The sequence below is a fragment of the Nesoenas mayeri genome (assembly GCF_963082525.1).
Source record: "Nesoenas mayeri genome assembly, chromosome: 2".
NCBI lineage: Eukaryota > Metazoa > Chordata > Aves > Columbiformes > Columbidae > Nesoenas > Nesoenas mayeri.
In genome coordinates this window covers 113,913,173-113,940,450 of record NC_137543.1, presented here as the reverse complement: position 1 = coordinate 113,940,450, position 27,278 = coordinate 113,913,173, and the positions used below count along the sequence as shown (strand labels likewise).

General features: G+C 38.8%; 1 protein-coding gene across 2 annotated transcripts in view; it reads right to left on the bottom strand.

The window, feature by feature from the left end:
* ELMO1 (engulfment and cell motility 1) overlaps positions 1 to 27,278 on the bottom strand; it is a 310,028-nt gene that overhangs the window by 113,000 nt on the left and 169,750 nt on the right. The gene's annotated exons all lie outside the window — the stretch shown is intronic.

Sequence of the window (27,278 nt, the reverse complement as noted above, 5' to 3'; positions counted from 1 at the left end):
GTGGCAAAAAAAGAGCTTATTTCTACATAGGTGCTTATGTGGTTCATTTGGTGTATATTTTTAGTGCCTACCCAACACAATTTTGTCTGTCAGTCCATTTCCTAAATTACAACAAACACATTCAAGCATCCATGACTGTTTGAGCAGTAAACTGATTTGATATGCTATGTTGTTCCTCTGTGAATTAGTCAAAAACAACAGGAAAAATAAACAAATTGAGAAAGAAGAAAAAGGTTATACCTTAATTTTTCACCCCATCTCTAAATACCTTTTCCCATGAGAAACAATATCATCAGGGCCAAATTTCTCCTAGCTGTAATAAGAAGAGTTAGGTATTTGCATATTTGCATAAACCTGTCTTTGGAAGGGCACAGATTACACGATGATGTTCAACTTGAAATACAGCAGAAATTTAAATTTCAAAGTTGCTGTGGTTAACTGAATACAGACAATAGGGATTTCTGCATGCAAGACAGACTCCAGGAAAGGGCAAGTGCACCAGACCAGATACCAGGGTGGCATGTCACCTCAGTGTCCAAACCAGTATGAACAAAAGGCCACCAGTTCAGCAGAAGCTGGCTGACAGCTGGAAGTGCTGATTACATCTTTCCCCCACCTTAAAAAGTAGGCTATTTCTATTCAGAAAGGGGACAAAAAATATTAATACAATATTTTTACCTTAGAATTTATTTTGTGCAATACTTGGAAGTAACACAGAGACAACCCTCCTCTCCTCTTGAAGTTACCACAGCAGACAAATACACAGTGATAAACCTCTCTAGGCAAGGTACTGCCCTTGACCTTAAGAAACCTCTGCTTTCTTCCTGACTCTGCTAAATTGCTATGTTGATACTGGATACTTGTTCCCCATCACATCTTTAAAAAGGCGCATGGTCATTCTGACCTCCATTGTGAAGTTCTTGGATCCAAGACATGAAAAGGGTTGTACTGGTGTGAAAGCAAAATAATAAATAGCCATATCTATAATGGAGAGGAACATTTAAAATTAGGAGTTGCCCAAACCATTATTTTCAAAACCCATTCACTACGCTATGGGGAGACAAGTTGAGGTGACTGAAACAGTCATTTTTCTGTAAATTTAAGGCTTAGACCCATCACGCTGGGAGTGCATATCAAAGACAATTTACTAATCACAAATGAGGCACCTCATTCATGGATGTCAGCCCTGTACAACTGGTCTACAAAATACAACTAGATCTGATTAAGTAGATAATAAATAAGAGTGATAACGTTGCTGTTTATTCTCAAATATGTCAAGAGCAAGCAGACAGCTTAAATCAATCAAATTATTCAGTCAGCCATATAAATATGGTCACCCGGCATTAATGCTGTCACACATAAAAGGACAAACAGACACCTGTGGTGAGGACTGAGCCTCGGTGTTGGGGGTGGTATTAATGGATCCCGTGCACCACGAAACTCATCAAGAACAGCGTAGTGAAATCACGTGAGTTTTGAGATGAGAGAAGCAGTGATGCAGAGCACTAGGGAGAGCGGGGTTCAAAAACATCTCCCTGTCTGAAAGGTACCTGGAATCCATGTGATCCAGTCTTCAGAGAGATTTGTGTTTTCTTTTACTGAGCTGCTGCTTAATTCTGGGTGAGTCATTTATCCCGTCTGTTGTTTTCCCCAGTTTCACAGAATGGAGATGATAATATTTGATCAGAGGGGAGGCGGGTAGAAAGATCCATTGCCCTTCCTGAAGTGCAGCAGATCCACAAATGAAGAGTGCAATATGGACCTTGGAAATATCATCTCCATTTGGCATGGCCTCCTCTGGGATTATTGTTTGCCAGTAAAAGACGGCAACCAAAGAGCAACAAATTCTCAATAGCTCTCAGGAGAAGCAGCACTGTAATTTCTACTTCTCCCTGAAGATAAGATACAGTAAAAATAACTACTGCCATGACCATTTTTGTATATGCAATCAAAAATTCTCTCAGTAACACACAGAGTAAGTAAGGAAAAGCGCACCTAATACTGCAGAAATACAGCTATTTCGAAGTTATCTACACCACTGAGCCCTGTAGTCTACTGGCAATAATTTGAGAGAAAACCTTTGGCTACCTTTCTGGCACATTACGGGGAAACAGTGTAATTTAAGGCAAGGAAGGTCACTAGCAATGGCAGTGCAGTAATGAAGCAGTAATATCGCTGCCAATCGTGTGATTTTCTTTTGTTGGGAACAGTGCTGTTTAGAAGGCTCAACTGGTATTAGAACAAAAGCCACTCATCTTTTTTACTTTGATTGAGAAAATAAAATACAAGCAACTAAGCTTCAAGACACAGCAAAATAATGCAAAAAGCTAAACTGTATTTGTTTAATTCCAAATCTAGGCGAATTATGTGTGGGTTTTGTTTCATCTGCTTTGAAACAGAAAGGGGATTAGGAAGCAGTGTACCACTGAATTGTGCAAGACGTGCCACTGGTTTCCCCAGGGGTGTGGGTGTCTCAGAAATGTCCTTCCACACAAGTACATCAGGAGTGAACCAAATCCAAAACTGCAGCACTGAAGTAGCATACACACAATAACTCAGGCAAGCAATGAGCTGATCATGTAAAATAGGGTAAAAATGCCCCCTCTTTGACATGGCATGTAGCATTTCTAGAGCACTGAAATTACCCAGCACTACATAGTTACAAGACCTTCAACAACTTACCTTATCTAATGACATACTTAGTTGGAATAGAAAGAATACAAAACTGCTAAACATGCAGCAAAACTATCAACTCAGACTCCTCAGAAAGACGGGTAACAGCATTTCTTTGAACCTATGCTACTTCTCATCAGGGAACTATAGAATGAAACTGGAATAAAAGTACACAGACAAGGCTTCCTACAGTTTGTACACTTTCCTTTTTTGAGGCTGAGAATAAATTTCAATATGCAATGAAAAACAAGGATTCCACGAAGCCTCGAGCCTGATAAGGCAGGCAGGACTAGGATGATTATGGCTCATGCAGCCCCAACCTCTTCACTAATTTACCCAGATTCACTTTGAAGGTGACTGCTGCTGTGTCAGAAACACACCTCCCCTCCCCAAGATGTCATTAAATAAAGGAACCACTATTTAGAAATCTGTCTCTCTCATTGTGCCAAATGAAAGCATTGGAAGAAGAACTCTGACTATTGAAGCACAAGTCAATAAAGTTCCACACTCATCACTATCAAAAGATCCAGGAGTTCAGTGGTGGCATCTGTGCTACATCCATAAAGAGGCGGCTGAAGAACAATATCTGGGCAGGCTCATCCTACCACATCCATAGCTGATGGTGAACTGAGAAACCAATGAAGCCAGTAGTGTCCACACAAGCAGGCTGATTTTGTAAAAATAACTCCTTTTGCAACTCTCAGTAAATATAGAGACTTCACTGCACCTCCCCGACTTAGGACAGACCTGAAGACTGGACATCGTGGTCAGAAATACAAACAGAAAGCCAAAGTGCAAAGAGAAGAGAGTTACTAAAAAGGTTCTTATACACAAAAAGGAAATTAACAAGAGTACAAAGAGTTGGCATCATGCTCGTAAGGGTTCCCCATCTCTTTCAAAAGCAGCCTATTTTTATTTGTGATAAAACAGGTGCCAGATATGAATAACTCCGAACTGCCTTTACAATGTGTCACAGCACTCTCTTGGGCAAACCGGAAAGTACTCACTCCGCTTCCCTTTTCACTCCTCCACTATTTCCAGTACAAAGAAAAAAGCAGTGATCAACAACAATATGAAAATGCAGTTTTAAAAACTGATTGATAAATCAGAGTATCATTTTCAGAGGTGAAGGAGCACTTCATTCGAATTAGTCATGCACTTCTAGGAGAAAACTCTGTGAGAGTGGAAGTGGTATGAAAAACCAAGGGCTTGTCACATCAAAAAAGAATGCCTTTTGTGAGATCTGCACAGATCTGCAGCTATGCTCCGGGATATTTACAGTATCCCTGAACAACAATATAAAATCACAGAATCATTTAGGTTGGAAAAGACCTTTAAGATCATCAGCATGTTAATTGATTAACATGATAAACTTGCTTAGGGACTGTGAAGTCTTTATGGTCACTTCTAGTATATATAGAATATGAAGAAATTACACATATAAACCAGAATCTACAGAAGCTTTTTAAACAAGTAAGCATACTATGCAAAACCTTCTTACAAAAGATAACACTGCTGCTCTGTCAGGTTCCTGGCACCTTGCAAAACACACAAGACAATGATGGCTACATGAAAGCTTAACAAAAACACCCAAAATATAAAAAAGCATTTCTGACAATTTCTAAGCCCACAAACTGTCTGTCTACTTGAATTCTGACTGACACAGATAGTGGCATTGACAGCAGGCCAGCTAAGCTCAGGCCTATCAAGGGAAACACCTTATCACATCTGTTGCACATCGATACTGTAGTCCCTTCCCCGTTGCATCCTCTCTCTCCTAAGAGAACCTACCCTTAACTGTATCTCCAGACAAATCAGAAAGAATGACAGTAGCAATGGGGGAGGCAGATATTCTCAGCATTTATAAAAAGCAGCATAAAGGCAGTCACACTGCATAACCACTCTTTTTAACCCTACAACACTCATTGGCAAAGTTTATTGCTACATGCTATACTCTGGCACATGTTCTACTAACTGCTGCAGCACCGCAGACCCACAACACAGAGGGCTGGTGTCAGAAGTTCCTGAGTGCAGAGGTGGGTACTTGTTCTTTGCTTCTGGATCTCCTTGATGTCCCCTCCCACGAGTAGTAGACCCAGAAACTGCCTTTCATGGCAAGATTGCTGACTTTTCACTTCTTACTCTGTTCTAGAGAGCATCAGCTTATTTCTTATCCTCCTGAAGGGATTCTTGCTAAAAAGCATATTCTTACCCCTAATTACCCATTTTCTTTTTATTAAGAAGTTACATAGACCGCATTACAGGTCATAGCTCGTGCCTCTCTAAAGACCTTCTGTGAGACACATCATCAAGAATATACTCTGGTTACCATTTAAATACAGACCATGCTGTTTCAATTCACAAGAGAGGAGCTGTCACTGCAAATGATTTTTGCTTTAAATAGGTTGCCTAGGGCTCCATCTGTAAGCAAAACTTAAAAGGAGCCTACAAAAATCTGCAGGAAAAACACTGCAAACAGTAACCTAGAAAGTTTACAGGTTTTTTTAAATCCCCCCTTGCTACCTAAGCAGCTTCCATTCCCCCTTCCCTCACACAGACCTCCTCATTAAAATCAAATATTTAAAATTACACTGTAAAGAAATTATATGGCCATTGTGTAAGACAACTAGTGGAAAAAAATCTTTTTTTTTGGTATTTGATATTACAAATGAGCAATAGCAGGAGAACTGCAAGGAAGAAAAGCAAATGAGCAGATGGAGAAGCCAACAAACCAGCAGTCAAGCCAGAAAGGAAAAGAATCTTATTCCTTGAACCAAGTCATTCCCCTATTAGAAAAAAAAAAGGTTACAGTAGAATTACCCAGCCACAAACCCTCTGTACTTACTATTAGAGGTGTCTGTATATGAGATGCCTCTTTTGGTGGCTGTTAGGCCACCTTCAGTACCCCCATGGTGGGGTATGAGGCAGGTTGGCTGACTGATACCTCTGCCTCATCAGTCGGGCTTGCTCCTGAAGTGCAAACACTGGGAGGGCAAATGACCAGTTGTACAGAAAGTGAGTTAATACAGCTAAACTGACGTCCTCTACTATCACAGAGATGGCAACAGAACAAAACCACTCTAAATTCAACCACTTGCTTTGAATCAATCCCCAATATGCTCAAAATGCCAAACAAGGCAACAGAATGACACACAGGGAATGATGACATCAGCATCAGTAAAAAAAAATGATTGCCTGTAATTAAGGTGAGGGATTTCATTGTATCACACATCCTAGAGTGACAGCAGTTTATCTTTCATTTCAGATCTGGTTCCAAACTGTGCTGAAATTACATCGCTTGCTCAAGAACCAGGAGATGCACATCTATGTTCTCCCTGGCTTCTTTGAAAACACGTGCAGTACCACCACTACTACAGCTTCATTTAGGACAAGCCACCATAGCAATGACACCTCTTCTCCCTTCTGCTTCTGCATCTCTACACACTACCTACCTCCTTTAAAATATGTATCTTTTTATATATATGTGCCAAATTGCCAAATAACTTTTTTTCTCCCATTGTGAAACTAAAACATGAGGAAAAAAAAAACAAAAACAAAAAAACCCACCAAAAACGGCTGCTGGATACAAGTTTGCACAGGTAAAATCCCGTGCAATATACCCCAGACTGGCAGCACCCTAGCATGTCTATAGCCCACCTGCTATTCTGTTCTTGGTCTGCCACAGGCAACCAGCAGGGCTGAGTGAGGCAGCGACAACCCAGCAATCCGTCGGGAAATGCAAATCTTCTTTCTCCTCATGAACTCAGTCGCTATTGGAACCCAGTTGGACATGCTGTCATTAACTCACTGTGAAAACTGCATCTTAGTTATTTAACCACAAGCACCTAAATTGCTTTCTTCCTCTACAAATTGTCTTAATCTGTAAATTATGTTTTTAAACTAACTGGGCTAGAGTCCCAAAGTCAGACTGGCAGAACAAAAATAAAACTGCTGAAGCATGCTCTTTTAACATAGACCAAACTGAGTAATTGGTACTCACAAAGAAGGAAAACAGTGATGTGGTAGGGTGCAAGCTGCTCAGGAAAGACTGAAACTCAGTGCTTGTTAGTGTATTATATTTATCTGAGATCATCACCATAATGCACTGCATAAGTGCCAAACATCTTCAAACACCTTTGTGAACATTAATCAATCTCTAGAAGGACATTAGTTAGCATTAACTCTTCAGATGTCAAACTTAACCTCTTGAAAGGCAAGCAGAAAATCAAGTTAATTAGACCACAGGCTTAACAAGAGAAGCTATTTAAACAACACGTTTCCAAGTGGCACATTCAGCTCTTAAGCTACTGTAGTGGAGTTTTTCACTTCATACACTAATATGAACTGAGCTGTTTGATATTACAGCTGCCAGAGCATAGTTTTGGATAGGTAATCAGAAGTTATGTTTTAGAAACATTTAATTAGACTGTAATATTGCCCTACTTTATGTTATTGCTTTTCTTTATAGGCTGAAACATTAAATCAACATTTCAGCCATACCACTGTAAAAAAATAATACATTAAAACATTGTATTTTAGTCTGGGAAACAGATCTCTTGCTTAAAAGTATTTTAGAGAGTGCAAACATTTTAAAATTAATTCCTGCTCTACATTCTAGGGCATTTCCATTTCCATTTCCAACATTAACAGACATATTTCATCATAACCTCAAACCATGTACATTATAAAGAAGCTTAGAGAATCACCTAGTTTAGGGATAAGTGAAGTAGGGTGAGTTCTCTCCTTATGCTGCATGGTGTAAAAAGCTCTTGAATATAAATGAAGCGAATGTGTGGGAGACTGGGAGAGGAAAAAGGCCCAGAAAACACATTAAGGCTTGCTGAGGTCACATCTTTGTGAACTATCAGAATCTGAATAATAAGGAGGAAATTTGGTCTAAACTATTATGTCTCTGATGTTAATAACTGCACAGTATTCCCTTGTAACTTGTTTCATTACTTATCTAGTCTCTAGCTTTTTTGTTGTCGTTATTTGATCCACATTTTCTCTTTTGTATTGTAAATCTGTTATTTGTTTTGTCCTTGTTGGCTACGAGAACTGAATAAAGCAATTTTTACATCATGCCTCGAGGTTCCTGAAGGCAGTTACATCTTTTCTATCACTTTATTCCATCCTGACCATGAGTAATTGTCTTAATTTTTCCTTGAGGGTCTTATTTTCCCAAGCGTATTATCATTCACTCCAGAAGTAAGTCTGCATGCATGAGGATCACAGAATAGTGACATACAAAGATGAAAATAATGATTTCTCAGAACAAGCACACAAAAAAGTATAAAGCAGGCAAAAATCTTAGCTGAAATTTCTCTGTTGGACTATGACTGTACTTGAAAAAGGAGCTGAGCTAACCTGCTTAGAAATTCTCTCCTATTGCTCCCATTGCAGACACTTAGCAATTTCAGCAGGAAAAATGAAAGCCTTCTCAGACAAGACCTCTCTTTGCTTCTGCATTTCAGTTTAAAATTAGTTCTCAAAATTTAGGATTATTGCTTGGCTGTTTTTTTACAAAGCATTATCCCAGTCATGTCTCAAGAGAGAATGCATAAGAGCCAAGTGTACTAGCCTTGCTTTTCTTAAAATAAACTGGTTCATAACACAAGCTGAACAATATAAATTCATTTGGAAAAATACTATCATGCTCTCAGAAAGCATTCTTCAATTCTCTCTTTACTAAATCTGATCAGCTGTGACACCTGTATGCACAAGTTATTTGCACCTATTTAAAAATTGTGAAGTAATACATCTGGAAAAGGACAGTGTTTCCCAATCTACTGTGAGAAGTTATGGAAATAACATTTCCAAACAAACCAACGAGAATCAATTGAGATTTCAGATGTTTTTTGAGAAACAGCTAAATTTCTCCATCACCAATAGGACAGATTAAAAATCTTGGTTTCAAAATTACTAAGGCAAAAGAAGAACCAGATTGGCTTTATGAGAAAAAGAAACAACTCCTTCCCAGTGAAACTTGGGAACAGTAGCAGAAACTTTTCTTACAGTAGATTAAAATTCAGCAGCAAGACATCTTCACTGGAAGGAATTAAAGAGAGTCTGAATTAAAGCCACTGTAAACCTCTGGCTTATTTTTTTTCCCACAACTGGATGCCAACCTGATTCATTATGCAGAAATCTCTGTTAAGCCCAAATTGGACAGACTTAGAAGGCAAATGGACATTGGTGGCTCAGAGTAATGTCTCAACTGAAAATGGAAACTCCCTGTCCCCACGTGGGACATAGTGAGCACGAGAAACTAAAACCTGGTCAGCACAAACATTTCTGCTCCTGCTGGAGATAATTTGCAGCCAAACATCTCCTCGCAGGCAGTGGCAGGTCATAGCTCTGTTGACACCAGAAAAATCACCCTCAAATTATGCCTGTGCTGGAAGTCTCGGTGATGCATCTCACTGCACTGATGTGTGTGCATGTATCTGTCAGGGCACACGGACTTATCACGAGCAGGGTAAGACAGCCTTACTTCTCTTTTCTTATGAGTTTCTATCACTCACTGCCCAAACATAGTACAAGGTGTTTCAAAAAGATGGACCCCAGCATGTCAAAATTACACAAAAATTGACAAATGTTTTAATGAGTTATCAAGTTTTAGTAACCTTTTTATAAATGCTCTGTTTTTCCACCCGTTGTATGCACTGCAGAAGTTTCACTCATGGGAGGTTGCTGTTTGCAGAGATACAGTGATTTCAAATTGGGTCCATCTTTGCATCTGCTCCCACCACCACAGTGCAAGTCTCTCCTGGCTCTGCTGTCCCACCAGGCAGAGCTGGGGGAGAATGGAGGGAGCTGGTGAGAAGCTGGGGCCCAGTGGAAGGTGCTGCAGTTCCAACAGAGGAGGTGGCATCAGGGGCAGAGCCTTGTCCACCACCACAGCCCCTCATGGACCTACCTGCGGGACACCCATCACTCCTGTTTTTCACAACAGCCTGTGCTGAAACTGAACCAAAACAGCCTCAGCCACCAGACGAGCTCAAACTGGAACTGATTCAAAATGGATTCAACTGATTTCACCTTGTGTTACCTATTTATTGATTTATATTAGAGAAGACCAGCACCTTCTCACACAATACAAAGGGTTTCACTGTTCATTTTTAGATTTAACAGGAAGCTAAAGCTCATGGATTCCTTTTTTTTCTTCCCATGCCTGAAAGACATGAGGGAAATTTCTTTGAGTAAAATCAGCACAGTCAAGGACATGAGTTTTAACATGCAAGTTCAAACTACCAGAGATTTTGACAGGACAAGTGGGAGCCCAGCTGAAGCTCTATTCCCTCACTGTGCTCCAGCCTTAAAGAAGCATAAGTCTTCACAGCTACCCACATGAAGGCACACCGATTATATGCCCAACTTACTTCTATAAGATCTGCAAGAGAATCTCCTTTACATTAAAAATCCTCATTTTGAAATAATGCCCCTTCCTTCACCATAAAGAGCTCTTCCTTCTCCATCTCATGAAGTCCTTCCCCTCTGCCTTACATATGGCCTTGCAAGTAAGGCACATTTTTAAGAAATTTGTCATTTAAAGAGAATGCAAAAGCAAACACAAGGCTTATACTTAAAAAAAGGAGGGAAAGGTGAAATTGGTTATTGTCAGGGCTGCTCCCAATATCAAGCAAAGCTTCAGAGTAAATTTTGAAGGAAAGTAAGTTAAAACATACTGAGGTGAAGAGAGACTGGAATAAATATTGCATAGGCTTACCAAGAAGAGATCAAGTCTGATTCACCTAATCTTCTTTGACAAAGTAAATATTGTTTCTTATGGGTGAAATGTGGTGGACTTTATCTGCACAGCAGACAGATTAGTTCTCCTGTATCTCACTTGTTTTTAGAAAAAATATTTTGATATAGCACTGTGTGCCAGAAAGAAAATTAGTAATTCATCTGGAAAAAATAGGATTTGATAGAAGAATCGGTGAGGTAGGTGAGATGCTGGCCACACATGAAAATGACAAAAAGGAAGGGGGGGATATCAAGCTAAGAGCAGTACTACTGGAATTCCTCACAAGTCAGTCCTGGCCTCTGGATTTTCATTAAAAATGCTGGCAAAATATCTAGGAGTATCTCCACAAAATTTGCTGGAGCCCAAAGCTGGTGTCACTGCTGATGGTACCCTGAGGGAAGATTGGAGTGTCATGAAGGACGGACTTTGAGATCCAAAGAAATCAGAATAGTATGACACTGAATAGTGTGAAGGATTTCAAGTAATAAAAAGGATTTCTGCTCTAATCTGAGACTCATCAGTTATTTAGAAACAGCAAAGTCACCTTGTATACAGAGCCATCACCGTGATAGAACTCCCAAGAAAAGCAGCAGTAATCCTAAGACACAATCAGTGAGAAATTTCTAGCACAGGTAGTGAAGTATCAAAAACACAGTACCAGGCACCGATAGTGCACAAACTGGAATAACACTTGCAAAAATATGCAAGATACAGGGACTTAAATGAGAAGAAAGCACAAGGAAGGAAGTGCTCCTAAAAGATTTAGTGTAGAATGGTATTGGAATGGACTGAAACAACTACGCTGATTTAATCCAGCAGGATGAAGGCTGAAATGAAATAATATAAATTTATGGAGAAGGGGAGAGAAACAAAAAGAGGAGAGCTATTAAATAAACAACAAAGCTGGCACGAAGGTAAACAGATTTAAAATAATTCTGAATATATTTAGGCTGGAAATTAAAAGGTTTCCAACCCTCACACGCATGAGAAGAACAGTAATTAGTATAAGGATATAGTTCAATAAATCAACGAATGGGAACACATGATGTGGCTACCTGCAATGATTCAGTTTTACCCCCTCATTTTCAGTTTTGCAGTAATGCTGTTTTCTGCATTTACATCATTAAGCCTGGGCCAGCTACCCTTTAGTGACTGGCTATTATGGAACTGCTGCATTAATTTTTTCTACCTTAATTTGACTAATGTTGATTTACTGAATGTACAGTAAGAAAACTTACTGACCATACACACACACAAAAAAAATCTACCTTTCAAGAAACAGAAGTTACTCATTCTGCACAACACCAGAAATCCTTTTTACTTAAGACTTTGCAATTCTTTACCAGAAAATAAACTGCATTAATGATGGTGTTATATCATTGGTCAGAAAAAACATTACAGGACTCAGGGACAATTCAAAATATTTCAGCAATCATTATGACACGACTGTCCTAATGAACAATAATTGTTTACACTTCTAAATGCACAAAATGGGAAAGTAAACTGATGAATGTGCCCTGCACTCTTACAAAGACGCTTTCCAACAATTTCATAGATACTAAAAATATTGCATTGTTACTTTTTTCTTTCTCAGTTTCAACCACCTTCCTTACATGCTCATCTTTGAAACTGCCAATACATAAAAAATTCCTATTTTTCAAAATCTTTGCTGTGCATTCAGCTGAAGTGGCTGGAATTTCAGGTAAACACTATAATACCCTTTAGCCTTTTGCAATAAATCCTACAACTCCCAGAACACCTAACATAGAGATGGACCAAAAATAGCATTGTCTTCAGTAACTTTTGCTCATCAGCTATGTACTAGGATGTATCAACTGGGACTGAACTGATTCAAGTGCTTTTTGCTAGCATGAGAATCATACCACACAATCTAGTTTCCTTGAGTATACAATAGGGTTAATATTTCCTCTGAGAGTGATTGTTCAGATGCTCTAATATATATCGTTTTTCCTGATAAAAATACCAGTATGTTAGAAACAACTTTGCCCTGGGCACCCATAATTCAATTCAGCCTTGACAGAAGGAGGAGCACTGAACTATTCTAACAAATAGGCTTTCCATCACACCAGCAAGATGGTGTGAAAGTCAACTCCATCTTCAATTCCTACCAACAGAAAAAAAAAACAACCAGGCTTTAGAAAAGAGGTACAATGCTTCTCATTGTTAAACAGATTACTCAGTATTACTAAATAGATGACTGAGATTTTCCTATTAAAGAGATCACCTCTCTGATAACTCTCAGCAGAAAGTCTTAATAATCACCTATCATTTAAATACCAGATTTTGAAAGTTGGTGCTTTATTTTTTAAAGTAAATCTCTAAATTACATAAATGCAGGGAAATGTTAACACCAGCCATGCACCCCATAATGATGGACACTGCCATATCTAGGGCTGGATGTACCAGAAACAAGATTATTTAATTATGCTGTGAATATATTGTTCATGGCCTAAAATCTCCACTTTCCCTCTTCTGAACAATGTTGCTGCTGAGGGTCATTCGAAGTCTCCAGTTGCTATAAAATTCTTGTCAACCTAAGCTGCAAGTTATCCAAAATTCACCTTATGGAAAGTAACCTTAAAAAGACAGAAATGGGAAACTCCTTTTTTTTTTACAGAGCATAAAAGAACACCTGATTAATCTGAACATTGCCAGAAGAGCTACACCATGAGTAAACTAACTCTGATCCAAAGGCAGAACTAAGCAGAGTAGTCCAATGCATGCCTGTGTGATAAATCTCCCCATTTTATTATACATCCACATCTCCATGATAAGTATTTTAGCTATGAAAGGTTTATTGGAAAATAAAATACCCAAACCTATTTATATCACAACAGAAATTTATTTATTGTTCTGAAATATCCTCTAGGCTGTATTTGATTTTAACTGGTTCTGATCCCCATTTTGCATGAGTCATGGCAGAGATCTTCTATTAGTACACCTGCAATTTGGTGCACTTTGTTGATAATAATGAGCCAGGCATTAATGACTCAAACTTCACTATTATGACACAAAATAATGAATGTGTGTGTATGTGTGCATATCTTTCTCTCTCATTATTGACTTCTCAAAGTGGTCTCTTCCAACCTGCACTAATACAGCTGTCAAAAGTCTAATATGCAAGCAGAGGAAGAGCTGTGGGACAATTGTATTAGATCAACTGGTATTTGTCAAACATTAACAATGAACTTCCAAGCTTAAGGAAGAGATTGCACATTTAAGAGAATTTTCTTTCTATTTCTGATACAATCAGGAACTTTTTACAGGGGCATGTAGTGATAGGACAAGGGGTAATGTCTTTAAATTGAAAGAGGGTAGACTTAGATTTAAGGAAGAAATTCTTCACCATGAGTGTGGTGAGGCACTGGAACAGGTTGTCCAGTAATGACGTGGATGCCTCATCCCTAGAACTGTTCAAGGACAGGGCTTTGAGCAACCTGGTCTAGTTGAAGGTGTCCCTCCCCATGACAGGGGGATTGGAACCAAATGATCTTTAAGGTCCCTTCCAACCAAAACCATTCTACGATTCATGTTAAAAATGTGGCAAGTTTTTGGTAAAAGCTTGTCTTATTATTTCGTAAAACCTTTTTCCCCTATTGTATACGTTAGCCTAAACCCAAACACTACCTCTTTTAGAATACCACCTATAACACAGCATCTTACCTGTTTGGAATATTATAAAGCCAAATAGCTGCAAATATCCTGGAAAAGCCCTTCCTGGACTTGACTGAGAAGAGTTAGAGTCCCTTCAGAGAGAGACAGAGTATTGGCTCTGCTTGACCCTTCTTCAGTTTTTTCTATTTACAAATAAATGCACATGACCAAATATTGTTCAAAAGCTAAGTATTTACCAGTGCCTTTTACATAATTAATCCCATCAGGATGCCTAGAAAAAGACAGCAAATTCTCAAGGGAGTTATAAAGTTCAAGGGCAGCAAGAGGTCCTTCCCCAAAAATGACATACACGTCGTGCAATTTAAAACAAACTGCAAAGATTCCCAGAACACAAACCTCCTGCCAGACCATGACAGCTGCCTTTTAGTGAGATTCAATGAAACTGAAGCAGGGATGCAGAACGTAATTATCATCTCTAGTCTCTAAGAACAGCAGTATTAATCTGTTCATAATAGATGAAGACATAGGTAAAAGCACAGGAATTTGCAGTGCCCCTTATTTCCATGGTAAATCAGGACTCACCATCAGTGAAATACTGGATCTCCATTGCACTGTGACCATTTCCACAGGAGGAACCCACTGGGACAGCTCCTGACACTCATCCCAAGCCTCTGTACTTGGGCTGGAACCTCCTCCTGAGAGATTATAGCCATTAAGTTTTAGCATGAACACCGTCTAAAGCCAAGTCAGAAGAACCCACAGGCTCTTGAATCACATTAGTACTGGTAGCAGCCAGTTTGCAAGTGCTGTGAAGGCACAGAACGAGTAACAGGTAATGTTTTGTTACAGTTGTGCTACCTATCACAGCCAAAACAGAATGTACAGGTAAAACCCCATTAGATCCTACACAGACAGAGGAGGTTGAAGAGTGCAGCACTGGCACAAAAGGCGGGTGTTTTCTATTAAGGTAGTCAGGTGCTTCCTAAGTAATGTGAGAGTAAATTTGGGCTTAGCCACTACTAATACACACAAGATTCAACAGGAGGAAAAAGAAAACCAGAGAGTGCAGAGCACACATTTGGTGGTACAAATTCAGTGGGGGTGGATATGGGAAGCAGAGGGAGGTGCTGTGTCTGTTTGGTTGTTTTTTCTTTTTAAACTTTCTTCCTCCACTTTAGAAAATAGTTATTTACTGGATACAAGCCATTCTTATGACTCAAACCCTCTCGCTAAAGAAATTGAAAAAAAATAATTACACTGCTCTTCTAGCAGTCACAAAAGAATTATTCACGGAAAAAGGTAGATTATTGCTTGACACAGTTAGCAGAAAGAAACACCACATGGCACATGTGGGCATTTGTGGTCAGGGACCTGAAACATCAGACCAAATGTTTTTAATGATAAAATGACACAAGTCAAAGGGAAGGTGAGAAATACTTTCTCCAGTTCTACTACCATTAATATATCTCAGGACAGAGCATGTCTTGCAAACATTTCTAGAGGAAATTTCTTCTCATTAATTTGAAGAACTAGTATCTGAAGCCAAAGAGACTAGTGACATAAGTGTCAAGAAGTCTTTGGCAACAGTGTTTGAAGAACAGCACTAATACATTGCTTTATGTACTGGCTTTTTCCCCTCTGCATATTCGGTTTTGATTAAGTACCTTGAAAAGGCTGAAAAAGATGAAGCACCTTCGCACAGAGAGAACTCATATTTTGAGCCCTGCATTTACTGTGGTACTTTTGGAGGTCTATCTTAAACATGTAGAATAAATGTACCAATCTAAGTCAAATTATAGAGTCTACAATTTTTGGATTCACTTATTCATGAAAATTGATGCAAGGAAAGTTCCATGATGTGGTTTGCAGAGAAAGAGTGAAAGTATATATAGACTCAGTAAGTGATATCTTAGTTAACATATGCAAGAAGGCTAAAGAATAACTACTGAGAACACTCCTGGTTATGATCTGAGCAGAATTGGTCAGGATGCCATTTTCAGGGGAAGAATTTCTTAAATTTATATTTTAATTTTCCACTAATTATTTCTTGTAGTACTAAAAAAAAAAAAATCAACCAAAACAACATTTCACAACTTTGTAGATCTTTTCTGTTTGGAGAAACCAAAAAGCAAAGCACATTTCCTTGACAGAAAATCACCTACCCCTTTCTATTGGTCCATATTACACAGATATCGTGGTAAACTTTTATTGTGAAATGATTAAATATAAATGATACCATGATATTTCAGTTAAAATATTTGAAGGGGGAAAAAAAGGAAGGTTGTTTTCACAGAATAAAAGCATGCAATACCAATATTTTGAATTGCTTGTAATTACCTAATTACCATCTGCTTAAGACTACACATCACATGTCAGTGTTGCTGTGTTGTTGTGGGTTTTTTTCTTGCCTGTTTTTTTGGTTGAATTTTTTTCTGGGTTGGGGGGAGGTGGGTTATGGTGGTGTTGTTTTAAAACAGACAAAGGGTAGATTTTCTTCTGGATATGGAAGCTTGATGTGATGTAAGGGAGCATCACAAAGAACCCAACAGCACTCTGACCACCCCATGCAACTGAGGTTGCCTGTGTCTGAGAGGAATATAAGAATGCAAAAGCTGATGAGGGTAATTTGTCAATATGTAGCCAAAATCCTGAGCTGTGTGAAGACCTTATTTATCACAGGTTGACTTGAGCTAGAAGACTTCCAAAAGTATGCCTTCCATATATATGAACCTCCCTTCCTCCCCCCTCCAAACCCAAAACCTGCATATGTTCAGGATCTATCGTAAATATGTACGTGGGAGACCTGCTCTATAGATCTCATTTTCAAAACATATACTTCTCACAAGAAAAGGCCTGTTGTACTTTACACCTCCTTAAAGGTCAAACCACCTCCTGAGGGACTACACCTCAGGAAAGGCAGGTCTTTGAAGTCTCAATAAGGTTCAACTTGGCAGGTTAGTTCTTCCAGACTTCAGGTTATCCAGTGTTGCTCAGGGTTATTGCTGTATTTGCAAGGGTTCTCATCAATCATTTTGGCAAATTAAATTTACAAGCATGTTGCATTCTTGTGATCCTACATCAACAATTTTCTATGGATGCAAATTAGGCTGGACTCTGCTTTTCCCAAAGGAATTGACACTTTCTTCTGTATTGCACTGAGTGCAAGGGTGAAATTTCATCTTTTGTGTTCCTCTACATGGAAACAGAAGCAAAAAGGAGGAAGTTCCAGAAGGTATTTCCTGCCATCAAGTGTTCAGATACATTTTCTTTTTTCTAGAATTATTACTTTAAACTTCTCATGATAAAAATTGTACATTTTGTATGTGGCACTGCATGGTTAGCTATAATATACAGCAGGTATAAAGCAACTCAGTGATCAATGTTATATCAAGCAACTCAATAATGTTATAGCAAGCAACTGTCACTCTATTGCATCAACAGCTATAAAATAAAATAATTGATAGTGCTCCAATCAATTGATATAATGGAAATAAAGTCATTATATGCTGGTACAGTACCAGAGGATCAATGTCTCCTTCAAACACAAACATCTCTGCCTGGCTTTGACATTAATTACCCCAAAATGTCTCCAAGTTGATATGCCAGCGGGAGACCATTATCCTATGGCAGCATTTAATAACTGTGGTTTCTCCATTAACCCTAACTGTGCTGACTCTCTTGACAGCCTCCACTTCAGGATATCTCTCAGTTCCACTTCTTCCCACACAGAAGACTTGCAGTCCTATTTGTGTCTCATGAACTCTCCTATTCACCTTCTTTTTTTGCTGAAAACTACGTTCATCAGACCTGGAGGCCCATGAAATAGAGCTCATAGACAGGGTGTATGGTAAATGTCACGAATTCCACTGGGCCATCAAATTCCCTGCCTTCATTTGCACTTTGTTTCTACCAGGGAGTCATTTGTGTCACTGAGTGACAATATTTACATAATAAGTGCCAGCAGTGCTTTTTGGTTTGTGATGGCAGTAACATTAAGCTTTCACCGGAAGCCCGAAATTAAAAAATCAATGGTATAAGAGAAATAAGCATTGTAGAAGATGTTATTTAGTTTTTTGGTGAACAGTAGGATCAATGAGAATTGTCTTCTTGTGGACTTAGGTCTCTACTTAAATCCCCAAGATCCCACAGGGATCTGTCTATGTCTAATAAAGCGCAAGATCACTGCAAAGATGTTTCTCACATTGAAAGAAGAAATCTACTGTATTCAGAAAGCTGTTTTCTCTTTAAATTTTTCAGAACTTCATGCCTCCCTTTGTTAAATTTGGTTGAAATTAACTCATGCCCAAATTATTGGGAAAGACAGGAACACATGGACAATCTGATCACGCCTGGTTCATTTTCTTAAGAAAACAGACTGGAAATAACAAAAAACCCCTTTGCCTTTCTAAGTGTGGAATAAAATTAAAAAATAGAAACTCAGACATGGACCTGTTGTAGAGGGTACAGAGGAGGCCGCCAAGATAATCAGAGGGCTGGAACACCTCTGATGTGAGGACAGGCTGAGAGAGTTGGGTTTGTTCAGCCTGGAGAAGGCTCCAGGGAGACCTTACTGTGGCCTTTCAGTACTTAAAAGGGACCCACAAGAAATATGGGGACAGACTTTTTAGCAGAGTCTGTTACGACAGGACAAGGGATAATGGTATTAAACTAGAAGAGGGGAGATTCATGCTAGACATGAGGAAGAAATTTTTTGCAATGAGGGTGGTAAAACACTGGCACAGGTTTTCCACAAAGGTGGTAGATGCCCCATCCCTGAAGACATTCATGACCAGGCTGGAGAGGGCTCTGAGCAACCTGATCTAGTTGAAGATGTCCCTACTCATTGCAGGGGAATTGGACTAGATGAACTTTGAAGGTCCCTTCCAACCCAAACTATTCTATGATTCCATGAAATATGAAAAGGCAAAAAAAAAGCTAAAGAAAAGACCAAAACCTAATGCCAACATAAAGAAGTACATTAAAAAATCATGGAGATAAAGCAGCCTCATATCTTTAAGCAAACAAAACAAGTAGCGTGAGACATGAGTTTGTGTTGTGTTGAATAACTAAAATTTCACCACATGGACTGAAGCAGACTCAGCTGATGAAAACCATCAATCTTGGAGTTGTTTCTATGGATTGCCAAAGAGAAGCTGGTAAATGTAAGACCACCAATTAATACCTGCAATGAAAAATAGCAGAAGCATACTTTCACTGAAGAAAACAACTGCTCCATATTCTGGTTGCTTTCTTCATCTATAAGCATCTTCGATACTTTCAACAGTTCATGCCACCTCCTACCCTACACTTTTAGTAAGGCAGTTTTCTTTACTCTGGAAATAAAAGGTTATTTTTAACTTGGAGATGCAGAAAAATCTACCACTCTGATAGCTAAAATCAGAGATGACATATATATATACATATATATATATACTTAGTGTGCTATTGAAACACATGCTGCAGAGCTGGGAGTCCCCAGTCTGTCCAAATTATTTTTAAAAATACAGTAAAAAACAAGGTATTATAACATGATAGAAAAACTATTTTAAATCTTACATTGGTTAATTGCAAATAAGATCCTTCAACACACTAATGGAAGAAAGCCACGAGATGTATTGTAGGTTCTTCCCTGATCTGGTATCAGCAGGTCATTGTCTTCATAGGTAAAGAGGAAAGGAAAGCAGGCCTGTTTTTCCTTCAGACATAATAAGACTCATCCAGAAACATAAGAGTAAACAATCTTCATTCTGGCAACATAACTACTTTACAATTTAAACAAGGAAACTATTTTGCACCATTTATTTAATGTGTAATTCAGATATCCCATCCCGGACATTTCAGAGATAAACACTAAATCAAATCCTAAACCAGACAAGTAGTCCTTATGTTTTTCAGGACTGTAAAAACAAAGTCTGTATGGCAACCTGTAAAAGAAAATGCTGCTGCACAGACCCCAAGGAACATTCCATATACCATTGTTTTAAAAAGATATCTCACATGCTATTATGTTCAGCCAAGCTGCTGAATGAATACAAGTATTCATTGTCTTTTCCCAGAATTCCAGTTTGAACTCCAGAACCCCCAGGATGTAGCCTGAATCTCATTTTATTGCCATGTCCTGTAAAAGCATTAGATAGATATTTGGTCTTTGATTTGCTTGGACCCTCATACCAAAAGAGAGAAGGATCAATTCATTAAAATGCATAAAAGTTACACAGAATCCCAAATGAATTACTAACACCCTACTCAGGCATTCCGGATTTGTACTCTCACTACCTACAAATTTAAACAATTCGGTTGCAGGCTTATTTTTTTTCCCATAAGCAGACAATTAAAACCACAACATAATTTGGGAGAAGCTCTAAAATGTCTCAACTGACTCATTCAAACAAGCCTGAAAAAGACATGAACCACTTGACTTTAATAAATATTTAAAAATAGTAAGTGTCATTTGGCAAAAGGTTAACGTGCAAAATACTTATCAAAAGTAGGCTGCATCATCCACGCTTCTCTGTCAGAAGTATAAGCAATGAACTACAAACCTAATGAAGACAGAAGTTCAATGAAATTGATGCTTGTTTAATATGCTGATGATGTTCATCTCTCAATTGCTACTTCAAATCTTGCTTAGATACAGTATTCAGAGCTAGGCACCCGGGTTTCTGCATTACTCAACCAACACAAATCCACCAGCATTTGTAGGAAACACAGTCTGCATCTTTACATTCTACATTGTGTCTATATTCACACGCTTCTTGTTCCACTTCTGTTTGTGTGTAAATGGTGAGTCTCTGATACACGTCATTATACATTTTACAGTGTGAACACAATCATTCTGTGGAAAAGGTGCCAAATTTTGGTAGCTCCAATGTATATGGGGAAGTAACGAAGGATTGCTTCCAGTATCCATATACTTGAACAAGTAGCTTCCTTTGAGCCTCCACTGTTTTCTCCTAAGTTCACATTTGGGGCACGACAGTGCCATTGTGACTGTGCTGGACTCCAAATGAGAGGCACTGACTCTTGGAGTCCATCTGTTGCTGCACTACAGAGAAGTATTTCAGACCCAATGTGTGTTTTCCTACAGTGGCCAGAGAGCGGTGCTCCTGACTTTGCGACTGGGAAGAAGTTGTACAGGACAGTTAAGCTCTGCAACACCTTTTGTGCCTATGACATTTATGCTGTGTTGATTCCTTTGCCATGAAGTGTAAGAGACCGCCCTGAGCATCTTTTCTGTCCGCATCACTGTCCCTTGTAGGCCACGATTGAGACAAGATGCAATGGCTCCGCTATGCATCAGTTGTCAGATATACTAACAAGCGGTGGAACCTGGCCTGCAGTGGTTTATGTTGGCTTGTGGTTTAAGAGAGGTTTTACTTTGTTTGCTTCCTTTTGCTCCCTCAAAACACAAGATTTAACATGACAAAGTATAAGGGCATTTCTTGGTGCCAGTAGTGAGCTCTAAAGACCAAAACAGAACAGTTAGTATCTCTTTAAGTTATTTGAGCCTTGTACTAAATGAATATTAGCAAAACATACGAGTAAATTCTGTGCATAATATATGAACATAATAGATGATATCTTGAAGAGTAATAGCCATGCATAATAATAATAATAATAATAATACTAGTCGTAATAGTAATAATAGTAATAATAGTAATAATAACAACAACATGCTCTTTCAAGCTCTCCTACAAAACCTAAAATGAAGTTAAATAACTGAAGTCAAATTTAATGATGCAGCCCATGGGACTATCTTACAAGTGTTCCAAGTACAGAATATCCACGAGTTCATGGCCTGGTGTTGCAGTTTAGCATTTTCTCAACAACGATAAGCAATTATCATTCCTGTAATGTTGCCTCTTAAAAGCACTTGTAATAAGAAGCTGTGAGAGCAAACTCAAGTGGACTGTGATTTCATTGGAACTGAGGGTTATATTAGTCATCATTTTCTTCTACATTTTATAAACTGTTTGGAGAACCACTAGATTTGTAATAATTTTTCCCCTAATTATGTATTCGTGGGCAATTTGCATGTCCTTGTCAGCACTGCTCGACTTCACAACAATTAATCAGATTCCCTAGATAAGATTTTCAACACTAGGTATCCATGAGAGGTGCAATTTTAAGGGCATCTCCACTTGAGCTTGCTCTGCATAGTGACTGAGTGGATGGCTCTGGCCTGGCTCCTGAAGCAATTTGCCTCTCCTAGAGGAAGCTCAGCTCTAGTTGCACATGTCCACACAGACCATGTCTTCATGCTAAGCAGAAGCCATACTGCAGTGACAACTTCAACAACTTAAGAGCAGCATTTCCTGGAATTTTAGTGAAGAGAGAAACAGCCATGCAAGAAAAAAGGAAGAAAAAACAAGAACAAACTTGAAGAACAGCAGTGATTTCAAGTATTTAACTGATTTGCACCTATACTTTCAGTGCTTACTAAAGTGGTCCTCCAAAAATAATTGTGTATGCTTCCCTGATTTTAAATGAAAAGGTGAACTAATGCTTTTGTTATTTGAAGGGGCAAGTGCGTCTGCTTCAGCTTAGTGCCTGAAGTAAAGAGGTAGAAATTTTCCCTGAAGGTCTTTCAAAGAACCTAAGAACCTGTGTGTTCTATTTAGGTTATAACAGTGAATACAGGTTAATGAAGCAGTTGGAAGATGCGTAAGGTTTAGCTGTCAGGTAAGTGCCTAAATTCGGCATACTGTAGGTAATTGTTTTACAATCCCTACAACTTTCAAAAATGTAAGCTAGCATTGAATTAGGAAAATAGACTCTAATCCTCCATTTGCTTAAGAAACAGTACTCGTGAACTCTGTTGGACAACGAGGCAAGAAGCCTTTGCTGAATCAGCACTCTCAAGCTTCTTTTAGCAGAACAGATTAAAAGAGACACTTTTCACACTCATACCAGAAAGCAAATACAGCAGCTTCAGGGAATTTGCCTTCCCTAACTAGTTAGGATAGATCTTGGACCACGAAAAACACAACTTTTATTAAAAAAGGAGATTAAATTAACCACGAACAAGCTACATTTTTTTAACATATTGGAAAAAAATTACCTCCTCTCCTGCCTTTAAAAATGCAGTGTATTTGCAATTGTTTCATCTCATTTCAGCTGCAGAGTGAAGTCAATTATTCAGGGTAGTATCACCAGACAGAGTGAGAAGGTCATTATTCAGTTCTTTTCCTTGCAAAAGGTCTCCAAATAAATCAATAGTATTCCAAATATACTTACAAATTGTAGCAAAACAAATAATTTTCATAACAATTTATAGTTTTATTTCCAAATCCTCCTCTTATCTCACCACTGAGCTTGATTAACCCATGGAAAAACCCATGGGAAAGGAATAAAACATAAACAGAACATGCCCTTTAAACATTTTACCCATCCTTTCTCACCACTGTGAATCTTGCTGGGCCTCAAAAGACACCAAACTCCCCAGTCTAGCTTGAGATTCTTGTGGTCTTTCAATAACCTGTGGTGTGGTTCATTCACACAGCTAGAAAATCATGGTTTGCACTCACTAAATGACCCTATCTTTAAATAATTATTTATTAGACCCCATCTTGTAGGCTTTTGCTTACTGATCTGTTTTTCTGAAGTTGTTTATTCAAATATTTTTTTTCTTTTTTTCTTTAAGGAAGGAAGAGAAAAATCTCAGTAACCCGAGGTAAAAATGTAATTTAAGATCCCCAACACATCCCCATAATCTTTTGCACAGGACCTCCATTCTCACAGACCCTTGGGGAACCAAGTGATTCTGTGTGCTGAGTACTGCTTCTAACTCTAGTTACCAAAGACCCTTTTCTTCTGATCAACATCACAACTGGTCTCTACACTAGTTTTCTTCTATAATACACTGCCACAGCTCAGCTGTGTCTTTCAGACCTTGTTCAAGCTTGGCAGAACTCACCAAGAGTTGCCTGGTGCAGAGTCAGGGCACTGCCACAAACTCTTTGCTGATGGAGCCCTGTGTAACCTCTATATGTTGACTATCCTTTAAGAGTCAGTAAAAGCAAGAGAGGTGCGTAGTATCTTTTTGTTATAGTACTAATGCCTCTGTGCCAATACTGCAACAGAACCAGGTTCCCAAGAGCAGAGAAAAGCACCTGTGACCTCTTTCTACTTGTGCATCGCCACAAAGTCTAGGCACAATGTAATCCATTAAGACTTGAGCTATACTGGCTGTGTTAAGAGGTTATTACCTAGATGTTATTATTAGTTACATTATGGTCAGCTGTGACCTAAAAGATCACAGTAACAATACTGGCTTCTTCTTACATAAAGCTTTGAAATGTAATGATATAAAATGCTACCCATAATATTACAGTAGTAATAACAATGACCATTATTATACTAATTTATGTCAATATAGTTACCATAAGTCACTTGATTTATCCATTATAAGGAAAAGAACTGGGTGAGAGTAAAAAAATTCACGAAAGAAATTATCCAGATTTGATCTGGGAAGTAAATTAAAACCTTGAGCATATTCAAACAATATAGATATTCACCACAAAAACACCAACTGTGAAGAAACTTCATGAGTCACTTCAACAAGCCACTGACATGGGAACTGAAAGGGAGATGTGGGCTCCAGTCATTTGGGATGGTTACTCTGTGCTATTAATCCATATGTAACATGAAACAGAGCCTTCTGCAGCCCAGGAACCAGACAGCACCTGCTGACACCATTCTGTAGCATGTCCAGCGCCAGTCTCAAGAGTTTTTGATGACAACATCAACACCTTCCCGTGGCTGCTAAGCTTTGTTTAAATGACTCTAGCCAGCTTTGTACCTGCACCTGGCCTCATCTCCCTCGGAGACAATTCATAGGACACTGGGAGAGTTACTGCTCTGGCCCTGAGGTACTCTGGAGTAACTGGGTTAGATGTCATTAAGGTATGTCATATTAAAAGCCCTAAGAAAAAAAAGACAAAAACTCCACTGAAAGATTTCATATCAAACATTAAAGGCTTCCAAAAAGGCGGAAATGACAGGACTTACTATAACAACATTTAGGGAACCGTAACCTTCATTGCACCTTACATAAATGTGCCTCAGTTCAGGGAAAGCTGGATTATCATAGAAGTAGGTCCCCAACCACCAAGATTTAATTTAGAGAATCTTTTGCAACACCTGCCTCAGCAACATCTGGCTCCTGCCACCAAGTGCCAATTCCAGGCAAGCTACAAACCTGCCAATTAGAAGTCATGCACCGAAAAACTAGATTTCATTAGTGGAATGGAATTTGTGAGCTCAAGCTGGCATATCTACATCATTTAATAAATCAACACAAGCCCACAAGCATTCAACATTAGGAAGACTCAACCACTTTTCAGACAAAATAGCTCTTCCCCTTTGCCATCTTAGTCACATTTGCATTAGTTACTGATGCAGCTGTGCCACTGTCACACCTGCTCATCTGTTCTTCTGAGTGGCACAGGTCAATCTGTTTACTGCTCGAACAATCACAAAATCCATCAATTCCTTCCTTTTCTAGCCACACACATCTATCTACTCAAATCCATTTTCATTCAACACAAAAGCTAAACCGCCTTGCCAGAAATTGATTAGCTCAAAGCCAAATGACCAATTCACACTGTGAAACAGGAAGACTTTAAAAGTAGGAGGCAGGAAGGAAGGACAGAAAAACTTAGAATTTAATGGAAAATTGACTTGTTGTTACGTGCAGTCAGCATCCATTTCCATCACATATGTAACATCCTCCTTCTGTTTCTGTTCTCCCTGTAATCCTTCTTCCTTATAACATAGCACTTATGTGGTTACTTGGGATATTCCCATCTGTTCCAGGGGGCTGCACTTCCTCCTAGTCAAGACAAAATGAGATACTGACAGGCTCATGCATTTTCCTTGAAAATGATGCCTCAGCACTAAGATTTCAATTTGGCACAATGGTGATATTTCACCTCCAGAAGTAATGACTCCATCATATTTAATACTGCCAGTGTTACATTTTTCCTAGATGAAAAAAATTGCACTCAACCCTAATGTATTTCAAAGAGACTGTCAGTGTCTCAAGAGCAAAAAAAAAACTCCATCGAGAGCATTGATCTTGGCTTTCAAAAGTTAATTTCTGGTGCTTCTACCTGGGCGGTAAAGAGCAAAGGCCTTGTTTTCTGAAAAGGTGATTCAATAATCTGCAAATTGAGCCCTGTGAACTTTGGGCTCAAAACGCTACAGAACTGAAGCATTCAAAGCTACTAGTCACTGCTGGACAAAGCCTCAGCCACTGCCTAACACATAGCTATTGTTGTTGCGATGTATTTGTGCCTATCACACCTACCACATCCTCTAGTGTACACAACTTTTAAGCTTCCATTTAAAGAAATAAATATAACTTCCAGCACATGCAACTGAAGATGAAATCTTCTCAAGAAAGCCTAGTGTAACCAACTGCAGAGCTGCTGAAAACACAATTACACAATACGAACATGTATCAGTTAGAATGGACTGACAGCCATGATTCTCATTTCTGACACAAACAAGACAGAGAAAAGATCGACATTTCTTTGTAGAAGTAGCTCCCATATATGCCATGCTTTTTTTCTTCAGAACACAGTAATATCAATGCACAGATCCTTGATCTGACCTTAGAAATTCAAGGTTTTACATATGACAGATCAAAGGGGTTTAATAAGAAGATAACATATTTGTGAGAAATGCGAGTAGGCTGTTCATCAGCATTAAAGGTTTGTCACTAAATAGATTCTTCTACATCTTAAAAACATGATCAGCTTTTTATACATGCACCAAAATAAGACTGGATATACATTCTTAAGACCACGAGATTCAAAACACCATCAATCTACTCTGAGTGAATGGCGCTCCTGAGATTTCTGATAGGGCTGTAATAAAAGCCTGTGGCACTTGAGAAACACCGGTGGTAAAGGGGAGAAAGCTACAGTCTTGCTCCTGGGAATACTCAAATCATAGCTCACATCAGCTCTGAAATGTCTAAGTAATAAAACAGAAGTCAGAAAACTGAAGTCCTGTTTCTGCATGACTCTTCATTTCCCAGACAGGAGTGTGAGAAGCGAGAGATGAAGATTTCTTTCCTCAGATCTAAGACGGACCTTTCCACTGCAATAAAATGGATGCTGACACAACAGGCCCTGTAATACGGCTCGTCTGGATGGAAATACTCCAAGACTCAAGATACCGGAACAAATATTTATTTGAAACACTGCATGGA